The following is an 18667-nucleotide window of genomic DNA, read 5'->3' on the forward strand; positions in this document are numbered from 1 at the left end:
CAATCGCTACAAATTCCAGATGAGGCACAAAAACAGCAGGTGCTTCAACGGATATCAAGTGCTCCTTTAAGTGGGCTCTCCTCCACATCAACTTCAACATCACAAATACTCCAGTCCTCAAAGGTGTCACCCAAATCGCACTTGCTTCCTCACAGCTCCCAAATCTCCAGCTGCCCGTCTGAGTATGAGGTAGAACAGATGGTTGAGTCTGCAGAGCTGTTTACTCATACTATAGCCTGGGAATCAGAGGTCGACTCCAGCGCTTCTGTGAATCCAGACGAGGAAATGATCTGCACTGATGCCCAGAATCTTTATGAGTCGGATCCAGGACCAGACGCAGAAGGTTCTGACCATAATGTAGACCCTCATTCCCAAACTGTAACTCCTGTTGGTGGAGACAATGAGGAAGACGATGATAAGACTCAAATACCTGATTGGAGCGACAACTTTAGTTTTTTGTCAGGGCAGGAACAGGTTGGCTCTGAGGACGACGGGTGTGATAACGCACAGGGTGATGATGATGAGGTCGGAGATCCCACTTACTGTCAACCCACAGTCAGCCAAGAGATGAGGTCAGCAGAGGAGGTGGAGGAAGATGCTAGTGACGACGAGGTCAGGTTGCGCCTTCCTGGACAGAGACGTAGTACTGGAAGCACGTCAACAACTGCATCCTCAAACACAACTCTGCCTCTCACCACAAGTCGTGGTGGCTCTTCAGGTCGCATGGGTGCTAAGCCTTGCATAGCCTGGGCATTTTTTCAGATCGATAAAGATGACCCAACTCGTGTTATCTGTAACATTTGTCAGCAAAAGCTAAGTAGAGGCCAAAAAATACATAGTTTGAGTACTTCATGCATGAACCGGCACATGGACATGAAGCATAAGTTGCAGTGGGAAGCTCAGTGTGCTACAATGCGGCCTAGCCGGCCGGGCCAACCACCGTCTGCCATATCTTGTGCATCCGCGGCCTCTTCATCCTCTGTGACTGGGGGGACAGCAGTCACACCTGTTTTGGGGCGCAGACCTGCCACCTCTTTACCCGCAACAGCCAGCGTGATTGGCAGGTCATCATTTTCTTTGGAGGTGGTAACACCAGCTGGTCTTGAGCGCTGTCCGACATCGATAGCACCACCTTTGGATCAAGGCAACCTAACATGTCCGCCTGCATCTTCCTCACAGACCGGCAGTTTGCCGGGGACACCCTTATCAACCCCGTCTAAGCACAATAGCCAGCCCTCGGTCCCTCAGATGTGGACAAGTAAAAGACCATTTCCTCCTAGCCATGAGAAAGCTAAGAGGTTGAATTTCACCATCTAAAAGCAATTGGCTACAGAAATGCTGCCTTTCCGCCTGGTGGACACAGAGGATTTTCGAGACCTTATGTCCGTCGCAGTGCCCCAGTACCAGATGCCCAGTCGGCACTACTTCTCAAAGAAAGGTGTGCCTGCGCTCCACCAGCATGTCGCACACAACATCACCGCTTCTTTGAGAAACTCTGTGTGTGACAGGGTGCATTTCACCACAGACACTTGGACGAGTAGGCATGGACAGGGGCGTTACATGTCGCTGACTGGGCACTGGGTAACTATGGTGACAGCAGGACAAGGGGCTGCTGTCCAAGTCTTGCCGTCCCCACGAGTTGTGCGTCAATCCTCTTTATGTCATTTTTCCTCCACTGCTTCTGCCTCCTCAACCTCCTCTCGGTCTTCCACCTGCACCCAAAGCCTGTCTGGTCATGCCACAAGCTTTCTAACTGCGCAGAAGGGATCCTGCACACCTCCTTACTATGCTGGCAGTAGGGCTCAACGTCATCAGGCGGTTTTTACATTGAAATGTCTGGGAAATGTGAGTCACACAGCTGAGGAGTTGTGGTCAGCTCTGGAGAACAAATTTCATGAATGGTTGTCTCCACTGGACCTGAAACCAGGGAAGGCCGTGTGCGACAATGCTGCAAACCTGGGTGCGGCCCTTCGCCGGGGCAATGTCACACACGTGCCTTGTATGGCTCACGTGTTGAACCTGGTTGTCCAGCAATTTTTAGCCCACTATCCCAGACTAGATGGCCTTCTACAGAGGGCACGGTCGCTGTGTGCTCACTTCCGCCGTTCGCATCCCGCAGCTCAGCGACTTACATCTCTACAGAAGTCGTTGGGCCTGCCACTTCACCGGCTAAAATGCGATGTGCCTACCCGGTGGAATTCAACTCTGCACATGTTGCAGCGACTGTGGCAGCACCGACAAGCCCTGGTGCAATACGTTCTGACGTATAGCCTGGGCCAACGAGATTCAGAGGTGGGGCAAATCACGCTGGAGGAGTGGTCTCAGATCAGGGACCTATGCACCCTTCTGCACAGTTTTGAAATGGCGACGAAGATGTTTAGTGCTGACGATGCCATTATCAGCATGACTATTCCGGTGATTTACATGCTGGAGCACATGTTAAACAGAATTCGGAGTCAGGTGGTGGCACAAGAGGAGGTGGAGGAAGTAGAGGAGGAGGAGTTGTATGCGGAAGGGCTAACATCTGCAAGGTCCAGACGGTCGGCAGCACCAGGGCGGCAGGCATGTGAGGGTGGGGGAGATGATTTTACCAGGGCGCATGGTAGCAGCCAAACTAGTGAGGAAGGTGCAGGAGCCCAGGAAGAAGTGGAGGACGAACTGATGGAAGACTCATCAGATGAGGGAGACCTTGATCACATTTCTGTTGTGCGAGGTTGGGGGGAGAGGACAGAGGAAGGAAGCATGATTGTTACCTCGCCACCAACACAACAGGGACTTGGTGCTCCTGGATGCGCAACACACATGAGTGCCTTCTTGCTGCACTACCTGCAACATGACCCTCGAATTGTGAGAATTAGAAATAATCCTGACTACTGGGTTGCCACACTGTTAGATCCCCGGTACAAAAGTAAATTTGCAGAAATTATTCCTGCCATAGAAAGGGATGCACGCATGCAGGAGTATCAGCAGAGACTGTTGCAGAATCTTACATGTGCTTTTCCACAAAATACCAGTGGTGCACGTAGTGAATCTCACAGTTCCAACTTGCCAACCGTGGGACCGTCAAGTGTTCAGCACTCAAACCGTAACAGAACCACCGTATCTGCTGGTAACATCAATTTTGCGGAATCATTTCACCACTTTTTTAGCCCATCCTTTGCAAGGCCACAGGAGACAAGAAGTCTGACACATAGTCAACGCCTAGAGACGATGGTACAGGAGTATCTCCAAGTAAACATTGAAGCCACGACTGTGTCACTGGACCCTTGCTCTTTTTGGGCTTCCAATCTGGATAAATGGCCGGAGCTAGCCACTTACGCCTTGGAGATCTTGTCATGCCCCGCAGCCAGCATTCTGTCTGAACGTGTGTTCAGCGCTGCTGGTGGTGTGCTGACAGATAAGCGCACGCGGCTCTCCACTGATAATGTAGACAGACTCACGTTCATAAAGATGAACAAATCATGGATCCGAAACGACTTTTCTACCCCTGTGTCATCCTGGGGAGAGTAAAAGCTTGATGATTGGTTAAAATCACCCTACCAACCGTTTTAAGCTTTCAAATTACTAATCATGTTTATCTGTATCTTGACTGGAAAATAATTTGGGCTTTGTAGCAGTGTGCAGCACTGATCCTATTAGGCCATCTATAATAAGCTTCACCAGATTTAAAATTTAAAAATAATTTTTAGCTGCATCTAGCCCGGAAAATAATTTTGGGGCTCCGAGATGCGCAAGGCACATAAGTGCCTTCTTGCTGCACTACCTGCAGCATGACCCTCATATTGTCAGAATTCGAAGTAATCATGACTACTGGGTTGCCACACTCTTAGATCCCCCAAACTTTTCGATCAACCTTTTCATTTTAATAAAGACCAAAAAAATGGTCATTTTTGAAATTATAAGCATTAGCAGGTTGTTAGAAACTGAAATCAAACAGTTTTCAACTCAAAACTTTATTCTAGGTGATGTTACATTTTCACATAGGACCCCTTGTTCGAAAGGAGCTTCTGAACTCTCTCGTCCATTGAATTTGTCAGGTTTTGGATGGTTTCTGCTTCAATTGTTTTGCATGAGGACAGAATACGCTCCCAGAGCTGTTGCTTAGATGTGAACTGCCTCCCGCCATCATAGACACTCCTTTTAATGATGCTCCAAAGGTTCTGAATGGGGTAGAGGTCAGGGGAGCATGGGGGTCACACCATAAGTTTGTCCCCTTTTATGCCCATATCAGCCAGAGATGCAGATGTTTTATGTGCAGCATGAGATGGTGCATTATCATGCAGAAAAATGATCTTGCTGTGAAATACACGGTTCTTCTTCTTGAACCATGACAGGAAGTGCTGTTTGAGAAAATCCACATACATTATGGAGTTCATCTTTAGCGCCTTCAGGGATCCTAAAGGGGCCGACAATCTCTCTCCCCATGAATCCAGCCCAAAACATTACTCCACCTCCTCCTTGTTGGCGCTGTAGCCGTGTTTGCGTGGGGTGTCCATCAACCAGCCATCCTCCACTCCATTCATCTGGACCATCGAGCGCTGCACGGCACTCATCCGTGAACAAAACAGTTTTGAAATCAGTCTTCATGTAATGTTTGGCCCACTGGAGCTGTTTCTGCTTGTGTGAAGTGGATAGAGGAGGTCGACAGGATGGCGTATGCACAGCTGCAAACCTCTGAAGGACCCTGCATCTTGTTGTTCGGGGGACGTTGGAGGCACAAGCAGCTTCAAAAACTTGTCTGCTGCTATGACAAGGCTTTTTTGCCGCTGCTCTTTCAACCTGACATAATTGCCTGTAGGAAAGAGTCCTCAATTTGCCCTTATCAGCACGCACACGTGTGTACTGTGAATCCGCTACATACTTCTTGATTGCCAAGACACTTCATCCTGATCATCGCACAATGTTGATTGTAGTCATGCCTTGACCTAAACACTCCACAATTTGTTGCTTCTCAGCAGCCGACACATCCTTTTTCTTTCCCATTTTGGCAGAAAATGTAGGCTGCTTAATAATGTGAGAGAGCCTTCTTAAGTAGTCTTGCCTTTCATTGGACACACCTGCCAAACTAATTAGCACAGGTGTCTGCAATTGCTTACAGTGATATAAAGAGCCCTGACACACATCACCATCAATGAGTTTAACTGACAAACAAACAAATTCTTCCCTTATCACTCCTAAACACTTTTTGCATAATAATTTGGAACGCGGTGTACATGTGCTTTTCCACAAAACACCAGTGGTTCACGTAGTGAATCTTACAGTTCTAACTTGCCAACCGTGGTCTGTATGGAATTGTTCAATAAAGGGCCCAAAATTAAGATAACATAGATGGGAGAGGTCTCTATGAATAGGAATTCCTAAGTATTTGATACCCTGTGAGGGCCAGGCAAAGGGAAAGTTGGACTGGATGGAATCCTATATGGATTTGGGGAGGGAGACATCGAGGGCCTCAGACTTCGCTGCATTGATTTTAAAATTTGACCATGTAAGAAAGTGATCTATTTCAGCCATAACAGCAGGGATGGATATATGTGATTGAGTGATATATACTAGGACATCATCAGCAAATAGAGAGCACTTGTACTCGGTGCCTCCCACCTCAATCCACCTAATATTGGGGTTATGGCGAATTGATGAGAGCAGGTGCTCCGTCACTAGGATGTATAAGAGAGGGGACAGAGGACATCCCTGCCTTGTCCCATTGGTGATTGTGAAAGGTGATGAAAATGTTCTGACGCACCCCCTGGGCCTTGGGACACCCGGAGCCGGACCCTTTTTGGTGGATGCTGGTGGTTGTAGTCTTCGTGGCGGCGATCCGGTTCCGTGGCTCAGGGCGGTCAAACCAGTGGCGGAACTATTTATGTGGTTTTGATGTTTAAATGTCCGACTACGCCACCCGTGGATTGCGGTCAGAGTGAACCGCCGCTACAGGGCAGACCGCTAAGGCTGGTGTTGTGGGTGCAGCAGAGCGTAGCATAACTCCCCACGGGAGGAGTATAGCCTCAGGGCAGTGTATGCGGAGGATGGGGGTGATGGTGCAGGGCAGCAGCAGTAACGACACGGAGTCAGTGATGCAGTTCAGGGCCTTTACTCACAGTTCTTATTATCCAGACCACGTCTGCAGGTAACGGCTGCCCACGTCGTACTGTGCTCACCAGGTGAGGGGCTCAGAGAACTCCCAGATAACTTTGGAGCGCTTCACAGGACCCCCTCTGTGTGTCCTTTGTCTGGCCTTTCTTACCAACACTTCTGTCCGGCTGCCTCGGGCCTCCTCTTGGTAAACTTGGCGCCAGTTTCCCTGACCCTATGTGGTGCCTTCCTAGCGGGTGGAGCAAGGGGCTGCGCCACATAAAATGTCAGAGCCTCCGGTTTCTAGCTGAGGGTCGTTTCCTGCCTCCACTAGTTCGGGGACCGGTCTCCCCCTTTGGCCTGACCCCTCCACGCAGGTGGATTCGGGCGTGCGGTGGCGACTCGCCCGTCCGCACCCCTGGGATCCCTTCATTCCTCGTTCCTGGAGCCTTCTCCGCTCCTCTTCCTTCCTTCTCCCTCTTGCAGGCCTGGGCCTCTGTTACTAGGCCCGCCTCCGGAGCAGAGCTCATGCAGAGCCCCTGCTCCCTGCCACTTCTGCTCAGACTTCTCTGCACTGAACTAAGATGGTGCCCACCTTTTATACTCCCTTCTCAATGCACCCAGGAACTGCTTCCTCCCTGCTCCTGCACTGCAGGGTTCCCCTTCCTCAGTGTTCCCTCCCCCCACTCCAGCCAGGTCAGGGACTGTCGTGCCCATCTCAGGGGCATATTGGTCGCCCTGCCCCACGGCAATGTGGTGTAATGCATGCAGGTGTCGGGTCCTGATCCACACTCCATCCTTATCTGAGAGTGAGATATCACACCTCTGGGTGAGGTGCAATACGTCTGTAGCAACCGAGCCCTCGGTGCTACAGTTCCATTTATCTTCAGCCTAGGTGACGTATTGTGATACAGGGCCGTGATTTTGGCTATAAAAGGGTCCCCTAGACCCCTACCCCAAGCTTTTTAAGAGAATCATATATGGCGTGCCAGGAGACTCTATGGAATGCTTTCTCAGCATCCAACGAGAGTATCTACTTACAAATTTTTAACTGCATCTAGCCCAGGAAATACTTTGTGCCTAGTAGCAGTGTCTGCTAGTTAGCGGATTATCCCGGCTGTTAAGCAAGCTACACCAACTGTAGTTTGGACACTTAATTTTTTCAAAGGAAATGCTTCGGGACCACGGGATACTTAGTGAAGAGCATCAGGAGGCACCCCAAGGCATAGGGGCTGGGACTGGCACTAGGATGCCTTGCGGTGGACAGCCGAGCTCGATCCTTATAAAAGCTTTTTAACTGCAGCAGCTTTAGTGGACGCTACTGGAGCTGGAATTACGCGGCTGCTGGCCGTCAGGGTTCACCGCGGCTCTGGCACAAACCCGGCGACACGGAGGTGGCACGGGCAGGAGCGGACTGGCCGTCTCGGCTTCTCACTTTTTGGATTTTAGAAGGGCATGACATGCCTATATCTGTGTCTCCCCCCTCCTTTTACTCCTCCACCTCTTTTCTTTTCGCATGACTATATGTACTTGTCACTTTTCCATGTGTTAGTTGTGTCTTCTGAGCAGTTTGTCAGCTTTTGGACACCTTTAAAGGTGTTTTCTATGTGTTTCTATGTGTTTTTGTTTGCCTGCCATTGGTTTTAACGGTGTTCGAAGGTGTTCGACGAACCGAACCGAACTCGAACACTACGGGGGTGGCTCAACACTAATAGGCATGTCATGCCCTTCTAAAATCCAAAAAGTGAGAAGCCGACACGGCCAGTCCGCTCCTGCCCGTGCCACCTCTGTGTCGCCGGGTTTGTGCCAGAGCCGCGGTGAACCCTGACGGCCAGCCCCCCTCTCCCAATACTGGTGCCTGTCCGCTGGTGGGTCGAGCGAGCCACCCTGTGGTGGAGGCAGCTCTAAGCTTTTTAATTTAAATTGTCTCTCTAATTTGAATGAATACACTTTAAATCCATTTACAAGGATCTATTGGAGGGCAAGTCTCATGCCAGCAGCCGCGTAATTCCAGCTCCAGTAGCGTCCACTAAAGCTGCTGCAGTTAAAAAGCTTTTATAAGGATCGAGCTCGGCTGTCCACCGCAAGGCATCCTACTGCCAGTCCCAGCCCCTATGCCTTGGGGTGCCTCCTGATGCTCTTCACTAAGTATCCCATGGTCCCGAAGCATTTCCTTTGAAAAAATTAAGTGTCTAAACTACAGGTGGTGTAGCTTGCTTAACAGCCGGGATAATCCGCTGACTAGCAGACACTGCTACTAGGCACAAAGTATTTCCTGGGCTAGATGCAGTTAAAAATTTGTAAGTAGATACTCTCGTTGGATGCTGAGAAAGCATTCCATAGAGTCTCCTGGCACGCCATATATGATTCTCTTAAAAAGCTTGGGGTAGGGGTCTAGGGGACCCTTTTATAGCCAAAATCACGGCCCTGTATCGCAATACGTCACCTAGGCTGAAGATAAATGGAACTGTAGCACCCTGAGGGCTCGGTTGCTACAGACGTATTGCACCTCACTCAGAGGTGTGATATCTCACTCTCAGGTAAGGATGGAGTGTGGATCAGGACCCGACACCTGCATGCATTACATCACATTGCCGTGGGGCAGGGCGACCAATATGCCCCTGAGATGGGCACGACAGTCCCTGTCCCTGGCTGGAGTGGGGGAGGGAACACTGAGGAAGGGGAACCCTGTAGTGCAGGAGCAGGGAGGAAGCAGTTCCTGGGTGCATTGAGAAGGGAGTATAAAAGGTGGGCACCATCTTAGTTCAGTGCAGAGAAGTCTGAGCAGAAGTGGCAGGGAGCAGGGGCTCTGCATGAGCTCTGCTCCGGAGGCGGGCCTAGTAACAGAGGCCCAGGCCTGGAAGAGGGAGAAGGAAGGAAGAGGAGCGGAGAAGGCTCCAGGAACGAGGAATGAAGGGATCCCAGGGGTGCAGACGGGCGAGTCGCCACCGCACGCCCGAATCCACCTGCGTGGAGGGGTCAGGCCAAAGGGGGAGACCGGTCCCCGAACTAGTGGAGGCAGGAAACGACCCTCAGCTAGAAACCGGAGGCTCTGACATTTTATGTGGCGCAGCCCCTCGCTACACCCGCTAGGAAGGCACCACATAGGGTCAGGGAAACTGGCGCCAAGTTTACAAAGAGGAGGCCCGAGGCAGCCGGACAGAAGTGTTGGTAAGAAAGGCCAGACAAAGGACACACAAAGGGGGTCCTGTGAAGTGCTCCAAAGTTATCTGGGAGTTGTCTGAGCCCCTCACCTGGTAAAGCACAGTACGACGTGGGCAGCCGTTACCTGCAGACGTGGTCTGGATAATAAGAACTGTGAGTAAAGGCCCTGGACTGCATCACTGACTCCGTGTCGTTACTGCTGCTGCCCTGCACCATCACCCCCATCCTCCGCATACACTGCCCTGAGGCTATACTCCTCCCGTGGGGAGTTATGCTACGCTCTGCTGCACCCACAACACCAGCCTCAGCGGTCTGCCCTGTAGCAGCGGTTCACTCTGACCGCAATCCACGGGTGGCGTAGTCGGACATTTAAACATCAAAACCACATAAATAGTTCCGCCACTGGTTTGACCGCCCTGAGCCACGGAACCGGGTCGCCGCCACGAAGACTACAACCACCAGCATCCACCAAAAAGGGTCCGGCTCCGGGTGTCCCAAGGCCCAGGGGGTGCGTCAGAACATTTTCATCACCTTTCACAATCACCAATGGGACAAGGCAGGGATGTCCTCTGTCCCCTCTCTTATACATCCTAGTGACGGAGCACCTGCTCTCATCAATTCGCCATAACCCTAATATTAGGTGGATTGAGGTGGGAGGCACCGAGTACAAGTGCTCTCTATTTGCTGATGATGTCCTAGTATATATCACTCAATCACATATATCCATCCCTGCTGTTATGGCTGAAATAGATCACTTTGTTACATGGTCAAATTTTAAAATCAATGCAGCGAAGTCTGAGGCCCTCAATGTCTCCCTCCCCAAATCCATATAAGATTCTATCCAGTCCAACTTTCCCTTTGCCTGTCCCTCACAGGGTATCAAATACTTAGGAATTCCTATTCATAGAGACCTCTCCCATCTATGTTATCTTAATTTTGGGCCCTTTATTGAACAACTCCATACAGACCACGGTTGGCAAGTTAGAACTGTAAGATTCAGTACGTGAACCGCTGGTGTTTTGTGGAAAAGCACATGTACACTGCGTTCCAAATTATTATGCAAAAAGTGTTTAGGAGTGATAAGGGAAGAATTTGTTTGTTTGTCAGTTAAACTCATTGATGGTGATGTGTGTCAGGGCTCTTTATATCACTGTAAGCAATTGCAGACACCTGTGCTAATTAGTTTGGCAGGTGTGTCCAATGAAAGGCAAGACTACTTAAGAAGGCTCTCTCACATTATTAAGCAGCCTACATTTTCTGCCAAAATGGGAAAGAAAAAGGATGTGTCGGCTGCTGAGAAGCAACAAATTGTGGAGTGTTTAGGTCAAGGCATGACTACAATCAACATTGTGCGATGATCAGGATGAAGTGTCTTGGCAATCAAGAAGTATGTAGCTGATTCACAGTACACACGTGTGCGTGCTGATAAGGGCAAATTGAGGACTCTTTCCTACAGGCAATTACGTCAGGTTGAAAGAGCAGCGGCAAAAAAGCCTTGTCATAGCAGCAGACAAGTTTTTGAAGCTGCTTGTGCCTCCAACGTCCCCCGAACAACAAGATGCAGGGTCCTTCAGAGGTTTGCAGCTGTGCATACGCCATCCTGTCGACCTCCTCTATCCACTTCACACAAGCAGAAACGGCTCCAGTGGGCCAAACATTACATGAAGACTTATTTCAAAACAGTTTTGTTCACGGATGAGTGCCGTGCAGCGCTCGATGGTCCAGATGGATGGAGTGGAGGATGGCTGGTTGATGGACACCCCACGCAAACACGGCTACAGCGCCAACAAGGAGGAGGTGGAGTAATGTTTTGGGCTGGAATCATGGGGAGAGAGATTGTCGGCCCCTTTAGGATCCCTGAAGGCGCTAAAGATGAACTCCATAATGTATGTGGATTTTCTCAAACAGCACTTCCTGCCATGGTTCAAGAAGAAGAACCGTGTATTTCACAGCAAGATCATTTTTCTGCATGATAATGCACCATCTCATGCTGCACATAAAACATCTGCATCACTGGCTGATATGGGCATAAAAGGGGACAAACTTATGGTGTGACCCCCATGCTCCCCTGACCTCTACCCCATTCAGAACCTTTGGAGCATCATTAAAAGGAGTGTCTATGATGGCGGGAGGCAGTTCACATCTAAGCAACAGCTCTGGGAGGGTATTCTGTCCTCATGCAAAACAATTGAAGCAGAAACCATCCAAAACCTGACAAATTCAATGGACGAGAGAGTTCAGAAGCTCCTTTCGAACAAGGGGTCCTATGTGAAAATGTAACATCACCTAGAATAAAGTTTTGAGTTGAAAACTGTTTGATTTCAGTTTCTAACAACCTGCTAATGCTTATAATTTCAAAAATGACCATTTTTTTGGTCTTTATTAAAATGAAAAGGTTGATCGAAAAGTTTGGGGGATCTAAGAGTGTGGCAACCCAGTAGTCATGATTACTTCGAATTCTGACAATATGAGGGTCATGCTGCAGGTAGTGCAGCAAGAAGGCACTTATGTGCCTTGCGCATCTCGGAGCCCCAAAATTATTTTCCGGGCTAGATGCAGCTAAAAATTATTTTTAATTTTAAATCTGGTGAAGCTTTAGTATAGATGGCCTAATAGGATCAGTGCTGCACACTGCTACAAAGCCCAAATTATTTTCCAGTCAAGATACAGATAAACATGATTAGTAATTTGAAAGCTTAAAACGGTTGGTAGGGTGATTTTAGCCAATCATCAAGCTTTTACTCTCCCCAGGATGACACAGGGGTAGAAAAGTCATTTCGGATCCATGATTTGTTCATCTTTATGAACGTGAGTCTGTCTACATTATCAGTGGAGAGCCGCGTGCGCTTATCTGTCAGCACACCACCAGCAGCGCTGAACACACGTTCAGACAGAACGCTGGCTGCGGGGCATGACAAGATCTCCAAGGCGTAAGTGGCTAGCTCCGGCCATTTATTCAGATTGGAAGCACAAAAAGAGCAAGGGTCCAGTGACACAGTCGTGGCTTCAATGTTTACTTGGAGATACTCCTGTACCATCGTCTCTAGGCGTTGACTATGTGTCAGACTTCTTGTCTCCTGTGGCCTTGCAAAGGATGGGCTAAAAAAGTGGTGAAATGATTCCGCAAAATTGATGTTACCAGCAGATACTGTGGTTCTGTTACGGTTTGAGTGCTGAACACTTGACGGTCCCACGGTTGGCAAGTTGGAACTGTGAGATTCACTACGTGCACCACTGGTATTTTGTGGAAAAGCACATGTAAGATTCTGCAACAGTCTCTGCTGATACTCCTGCATGCGTGCATCCCTTTCTATGGCAGGAATAATTTCTGCAAATTTACTTTTGTACCGGGGATCTAACAGTGTGGCAACCCAGTAGTCAGGATTATTTCTAATTCTCACAATTCGAGGGTCATGTTGTAGGTAGTGCAGCAAGAAGGCACTCATGTGTGTTGCGCATCCAGGAGCACCAAGTCCCTGTTGTGTTGGTGGCGAGGTAACAATCATGCTTCCTTCCTCTGTCCTCTCCCCCCAACCTCGCACAACAGAAATGTGATCAAGGTCTCCCTCATCTGATGAGTCTTCCATCAGTTCGTCCTCCACTTCTTCCTGGGCTCCTGCACCTTCCTCACTAGTTTGGCTGCTACCATGCGCCCTTGTAAAACCATCTCCCCCACCCTCATATGCTTGCCGCCTTGGTGCTGCCGACCGTCTGGACCTTGCAGATGTTAGCCCTTCCGCATACAACTCCTCCTCCTCTACTTCCTCCACCTCCTCTTGTGCCACCACCTGACTCTGAATTCTGTTTAACATGTGCTCCAGCATGTAAATCACCGGAATAGTCATGCTGATAATGGCATCGTCAGCACTAAACATCTTCGTCGCCATTTCAAAACTGTGCAGAAGGGTGCATAGGTCCCTGATCTGAGACCACTCCTCCAGCGTGATTTGCCCCACCTCTGAATCTCGTTGGCCCAGGCTATACGTCAGAACGTATTGCACCAGGGCTTGTCGGTGCTGCCACAGTCGCTGCAACATGTGCAGAGTTGAATTCCACCGGGTAGGCACATCGCATTTTAGTCGGTGAAGTGGCAGGCCCAACGACTTCTGTAGAGATGTAAGTCGCTGAGCTGCGGGATGCGAACGGCGGAAGTGAGCACACAGCGACCGTGCCCTCTGCAGAAGGCCATCTAGTCTGGGATAGTGGGCTAAAAATTGCTGGACAACCAGGTTCAACATGTGAGCCATACAAGGCACGTGTGTGACATTGCCCCAGCGAAGGGCCGCACCCAGGTTTGCAGCATTGCCGCACACGGCCTTCCCTGGTTTCAGGTCCAGTGGAGACAACCATTCATGTAATTGGTTCTCCAGAGCTGACCACAACTCCTCAGCTGTGTGACTCACATTTCCCAGACATTTCAATGTAAAAACCGCCTGATGACGTTGAGCCCTACTGCCAGCATAGTAAGGAGGTGTTCAGGATCCCTTCTGCGCAGTTAGAAAGCTTGTGGCATGACCAGACAGGCTTTGGGTGCAGGTGGAAGACCGAGAGGAGGTTGAGGAGGCAGAAGCAGTGGAGGAACTTTGACATAAAGAGGATTGACGCACAACTCGTGGGGACGGCAAGACTTGGACAGCAGCCCCTTGTCCTGCTGTCACCATAGTTACCCAGTGCCCAGTCAGCGACATGTAACGCCCCTGTCCATGCCTACTCGTCCAAGTGTCTGTGGTGAAATGCACCCTGTCACACACAGCGTTTCTCAAAGAAGCGGTGATGTTATGTGCGACATGCTGGTGGAGCGCAGGCACACCTTTCTTTGAGAAGTAGTGCCGACTGGGCATCTGGTACTGGGGCACTGCGACGGACATAAGGTCTCGAAAATCCTCTGTGTCCACCAGGCGGAAAGGCAGCATTTCTGTAGCCAAGAGCTTGCAGATGGTGAAATTCAACCTCTTAGCTTTCTCATGGCTAGGAGGAAATGGTCTTTTACTTGTCCACATCTGAGAGACCGAGGGCTGGCTATTGTGCTTAGACGGGGTTGATAAGGGTGTCCCCGGCAAACTGCCGGTCTGTGAGGAAGATGCAGGCGGACATGTTAGGTTGCCTTGATCCAAAGGTGGTGCTATCGATGTCGGACAGCGCTCAACACCAGCTGGTGTTCCCACCTCCAAAGAAAATGATGACCTGCCAATCACGCTGGCTGTTGCGGGTAAAGAGGTGGCAGGTCTGCGCCCCAAAACAGGTGTGACTGCTGTCCCCCCAGTCACAGAGGATGAAGAGGCCGCGGATGCACAAGATATGGCAGACGGTGGTTGGCCCGGCCGGCTAGGCCGCATTGTAGCACACTGAGCTTCCCACTGCAACTTATGCTTCATGTCCATGTGCCGGTTCATGCATGAAGTACTCAAACTATGTATTTTTTGGCCTCTACTTAGCTTTTGCTGACAAATGATACAGATAACACGAGTTGGGTCATCATTATCGATCTGAAAAAATGCCCAGGCTATGCAAGGCTTAGCACCCATGCGACCTGAAGAGCCACCACGACTTGTGGTGAGAGGCAGAGTTGTGTTTGAGGATGCAGTTGTTGACGTGCTTCCAGTACTACGTCTCTGTCCAGGAAGGCGCAACCTGACCTCGTTGTCACTAGCATCTTCCTCCACCTCCTCTGCTGACCTCATCTCTTGGCTGACTGTGGGTTGACAGTAAGTGGGATCTCCAACCTCATCATCATCACCCTGTGTGTTATCACACCCGTCGTCCTCAGAGCCAACCTGTTCCTGCCCTGACAAAAAACTAAAGTTGTCGCTCCAATCAGGTATTTGAGTCTTATCATCGTCTTCCTCATTGTCTCCACCAACAGGAGTTACAGTTTGGGAATGAGGGTCTACATTATGGTCAGAACCTTCTGCGTCTGGTCCTGGATCCGACTCATAAAGATTCTGGGCATCAGTGTGTAGCACCCTGAGGATTCGGCTGCTACAGGGGTATTACACCTCACGCCAGAGGTGTGGTATTCCACTCCCGGGTAAGGATGGAGTGTGGAACTGAGCTAGTAGGCTGCATGCACTACATACATCCCATTTCCGGGGGACAGAACGACGGTACTCCCACCAGTTTATGTGCAGGTACGACAGCGTCTGTCCCTGGCTGGAGTGGGAGGGGGGTGGAACATCCCAGTAGTGTAGGGGCAGATAGGGGGAGTAGTCTGGGTAAAGATAGGAGCTCATTGGGTGCTGGTCACCTGAGCTCACACATAGAGGGAGTATATAAGGTGGGCACCATCTTAGAACAGGGTCAGAGTTTAGCCTGAGGAGCAGAGCAGAGGAGCTCAGCCAGGAGGGCTGACAGGGAGCTGTGGCTCCGGCTGGGCCCAGCTCCAGAGCAGAGCCTGCAGAGGGAGAGAGGAGAAAAGAAGGACCCAGAGAGGAGACAAGAAGGGAACCCCAAGATCCCAGAATAAAGTCAAAAGGGTGAAGAGTTGGCGGACAAGGGTACCGGATCCCAAGCTGGCAGAGGCCAAAACCAACCTTAGCCAGGAACCGGAGGTCGTGGTCAGGATCTGCCACGACCCTCACCAAATCCACTAGAAAGGCACACCGACTATAGGGTCAGGGAGCCCAAAGGAGGCTTGACCACCAAGAGACCCGAGGGAGCCGGCCAAAAGTGGATCCCTGGTGGGAACGGCCAGAGGAATGGAGAGTCAGAAAGGAGCTCAGGACCACGCTCCGGAATTGCCTGGGGGTTGGCCGAGTCCAGGACCTGGTGGACGCAGCACGGCTCGGGTGGTCACTCAAGGCCAGAGTGACCAAGAGAACACCAGTAAGTAAAAACCCTGAACTGCATCTCCTGACTCTGAATCTTCTTTCTGCATCATCACAACCCCCATCATCTACACCTGCTGCCCTGAGGCCATACCCCTCCCGTTGGGGGTTATACCATCACTGCTGCACATATACCACCGGCCTCAGTGGACTGCTCTGCAGCGGCGGCTTCAAAGCCGCACTCAACGGGTGGCGTAGTCGACAATCAAGTTAACATCTACTGCCATAGACTGCCACTTAGTTTGACACCCTGGGCACGGACCGGGTCACCGCCACAAGGACTACTACCCCTATCCAGATCCGGCTCCGGGTATCCCTTGCACATGGCCCAGGGGGTGCGTCAAGTGCAGATCATTTCCTCGTCTGGATTCACAGAAGCGCTGGAGTCGACCTCTGATTCCCAGGCTATAGTATGAGTAAACAGCTCTGCAGACTCAACCATCTGTTCTACCTCATACTCAGACGGGCAGCTGGAGATTTGGGAGCTGTGAGGAAGCAAGTGCGATTTGGGTGACACCTTTGAGGACTGGAGTATTTGTGATGTTGAAGTTGATGTGGAGGAGAGCCCACTTAAAGGAGCACTTGATATCCATTGAAGCACCTGCTGTTTTTGTGCCTCATCTGGAATTTGTAGCGATTGGCGTGGCCGTAAGAAAGGGATCTTATCACATTGTCCGCTAAAAGAAGTAGACATTTTAGTTTGGCTGGAAGATGGTCTTTCTTCTGCACCTACCCCACGGACACAACCTTTTTTCCCCTTCCCAACACGCCTATTCCCCTTTCCACCAGCAGCAGGCCTTTTTCCACTCATTTTGGTGGTTAACTAATTCACAACTCTGGAGTTGTTTGCACAAAAAAACAATGGATGGTAACCGAGCAGAGCTGAGTGGCCAAACTGTGGTATTAGGCCAAAACTATTGGCTGGGTTAGATGCAGAAAAAAATTATATTCAATTTGCAACCTGATGGAGGTCAGTATAGATGGACTAATAGAACAAGTCCCACACACAGCTAGAAGCCCAATATTTTTTCAGAGGTAGATGCAGAAAAAAATATATTCAGTTTGCAACCTGATGGAGGTCTGTATAGATGGATTAATAGAACAAGACCCACACACAGCTAGAAGCCCAATATTTTTTCAGAGGTAGATGCAGAAAAAAATATATTCAGTTTGCAACCTGATGGAGGTCAGTATAGATGGACTAATACAACAAGTCCCACACACAGCTAGAAGCCCAATATTTTTTCAGAGGTAGATGCAGAAAAAAATATATTCAGTTTGCAACCTGATGGAGGTCTGTATAGATGGATTAATAGAACAAGACCCACACACAGCTAGAAGCCCAATATTTTTTCAGAGGTAGATGCAGAAAAAAATATATTCAGTTTGCAACCTGATGGAGGTCAGTATAGATGGACTAATACAACAAGTCCCACACACAGCTAGAAGCCCAAATATTTTTTCAGAGGTACTGTAGATGCAGATAAAAATTATTTTTAATTTGCAACCTGATGGAGGTCAGTATAGATGGACTAATAGAGAAAGTCCGACACACTACTAGAAGGCCAAATATTTTTTCAGAGCTAGATGCAGAAAAAAATTAGATCCAGTTTGCAACCTGATGGAGGTCAGTATAGATGGACTAATAGAATGATGCTATGCCCAAAAGATTTTACTTCACTAGGTGCAGTAAAAAAATTGGTATTCTATACACAGGTGGTATATCTTGCAACACAGATAGGCTACTCCACTGACTAACACACTCTGCAATAGGCCAAAAAGGATTAGCTTTGCTAGATTCAGCCAAATGCTGTGAAAAAAACTTGCACAGCACTGGCACAGACCTGCCTGGCAAAAACTGATAGGAACTGATGTAACCTAGTCCTGAAAAGGACTCCAATTACAATTAGTCTTTACTCCCACAATCTATCTATTTAAGAGCACAGACCTGCCTGATAAAAGTCGTAGGAAATGCTGTAACCTAGTCCTTAAAAGGACTGCAATCACAACTATTCCCTACTCCCAAGCTATCTGTATATTTGTGCGAAAATTGGCTTGAAATTAACAAGGTATAGCGCACACAGCAACAGCGGTGCCGTCTAACACGCAGCTGCAGCAGTGAGAAAATGGTGGCGACGGGGAAAATGGCTTGGTCTTATAGGGCAAGGACATGTGACATACACTGCCAATGACACATGCCCTTGCTTGTGTGAAAAAAAGCACTTCGCTCCGTGTGTGCGCTGCTGATAGGTTGACAGATTGCACCTCCCCACTGTAAATGCGGGAAAGAGAAAAAAAAATGGAGATCTTCATTGTTCCTGCAGAGATCCATCCCCTGCCCCTCCCCCCACCCCGCTGTACACTCAAACTGCGTATTAACATTAATTTTCATCATTACTGAGAAAAAATCCAGTTATGATTTTGGTGCACGAACAGTTATCGAACATAACCTCGAACAGCCGAATTTTTCTCAAATTGTTCGTGTTCGCCGAACGGCTCGAACACCGCCCAAAACAGCTCGAATTTGAGATTGGCGAACAGTTCGAGTAGAACAACGCTCATCTCTAGTCAGCATAGAGGTGATACTGAAAACCGTGAGACTCTGAGCT

The sequence above is a fragment of the Phyllobates terribilis genome, unplaced genomic scaffold (genome assembly GCF_046119375.1).
Source record: "Phyllobates terribilis strain yellow unplaced genomic scaffold, ASM4611937v1 Scaffold_4__5_contigs__length_816908805, whole genome shotgun sequence".
Taxonomy (NCBI): domain Eukaryota; kingdom Metazoa; phylum Chordata; class Amphibia; order Anura; family Dendrobatidae; genus Phyllobates; species Phyllobates terribilis.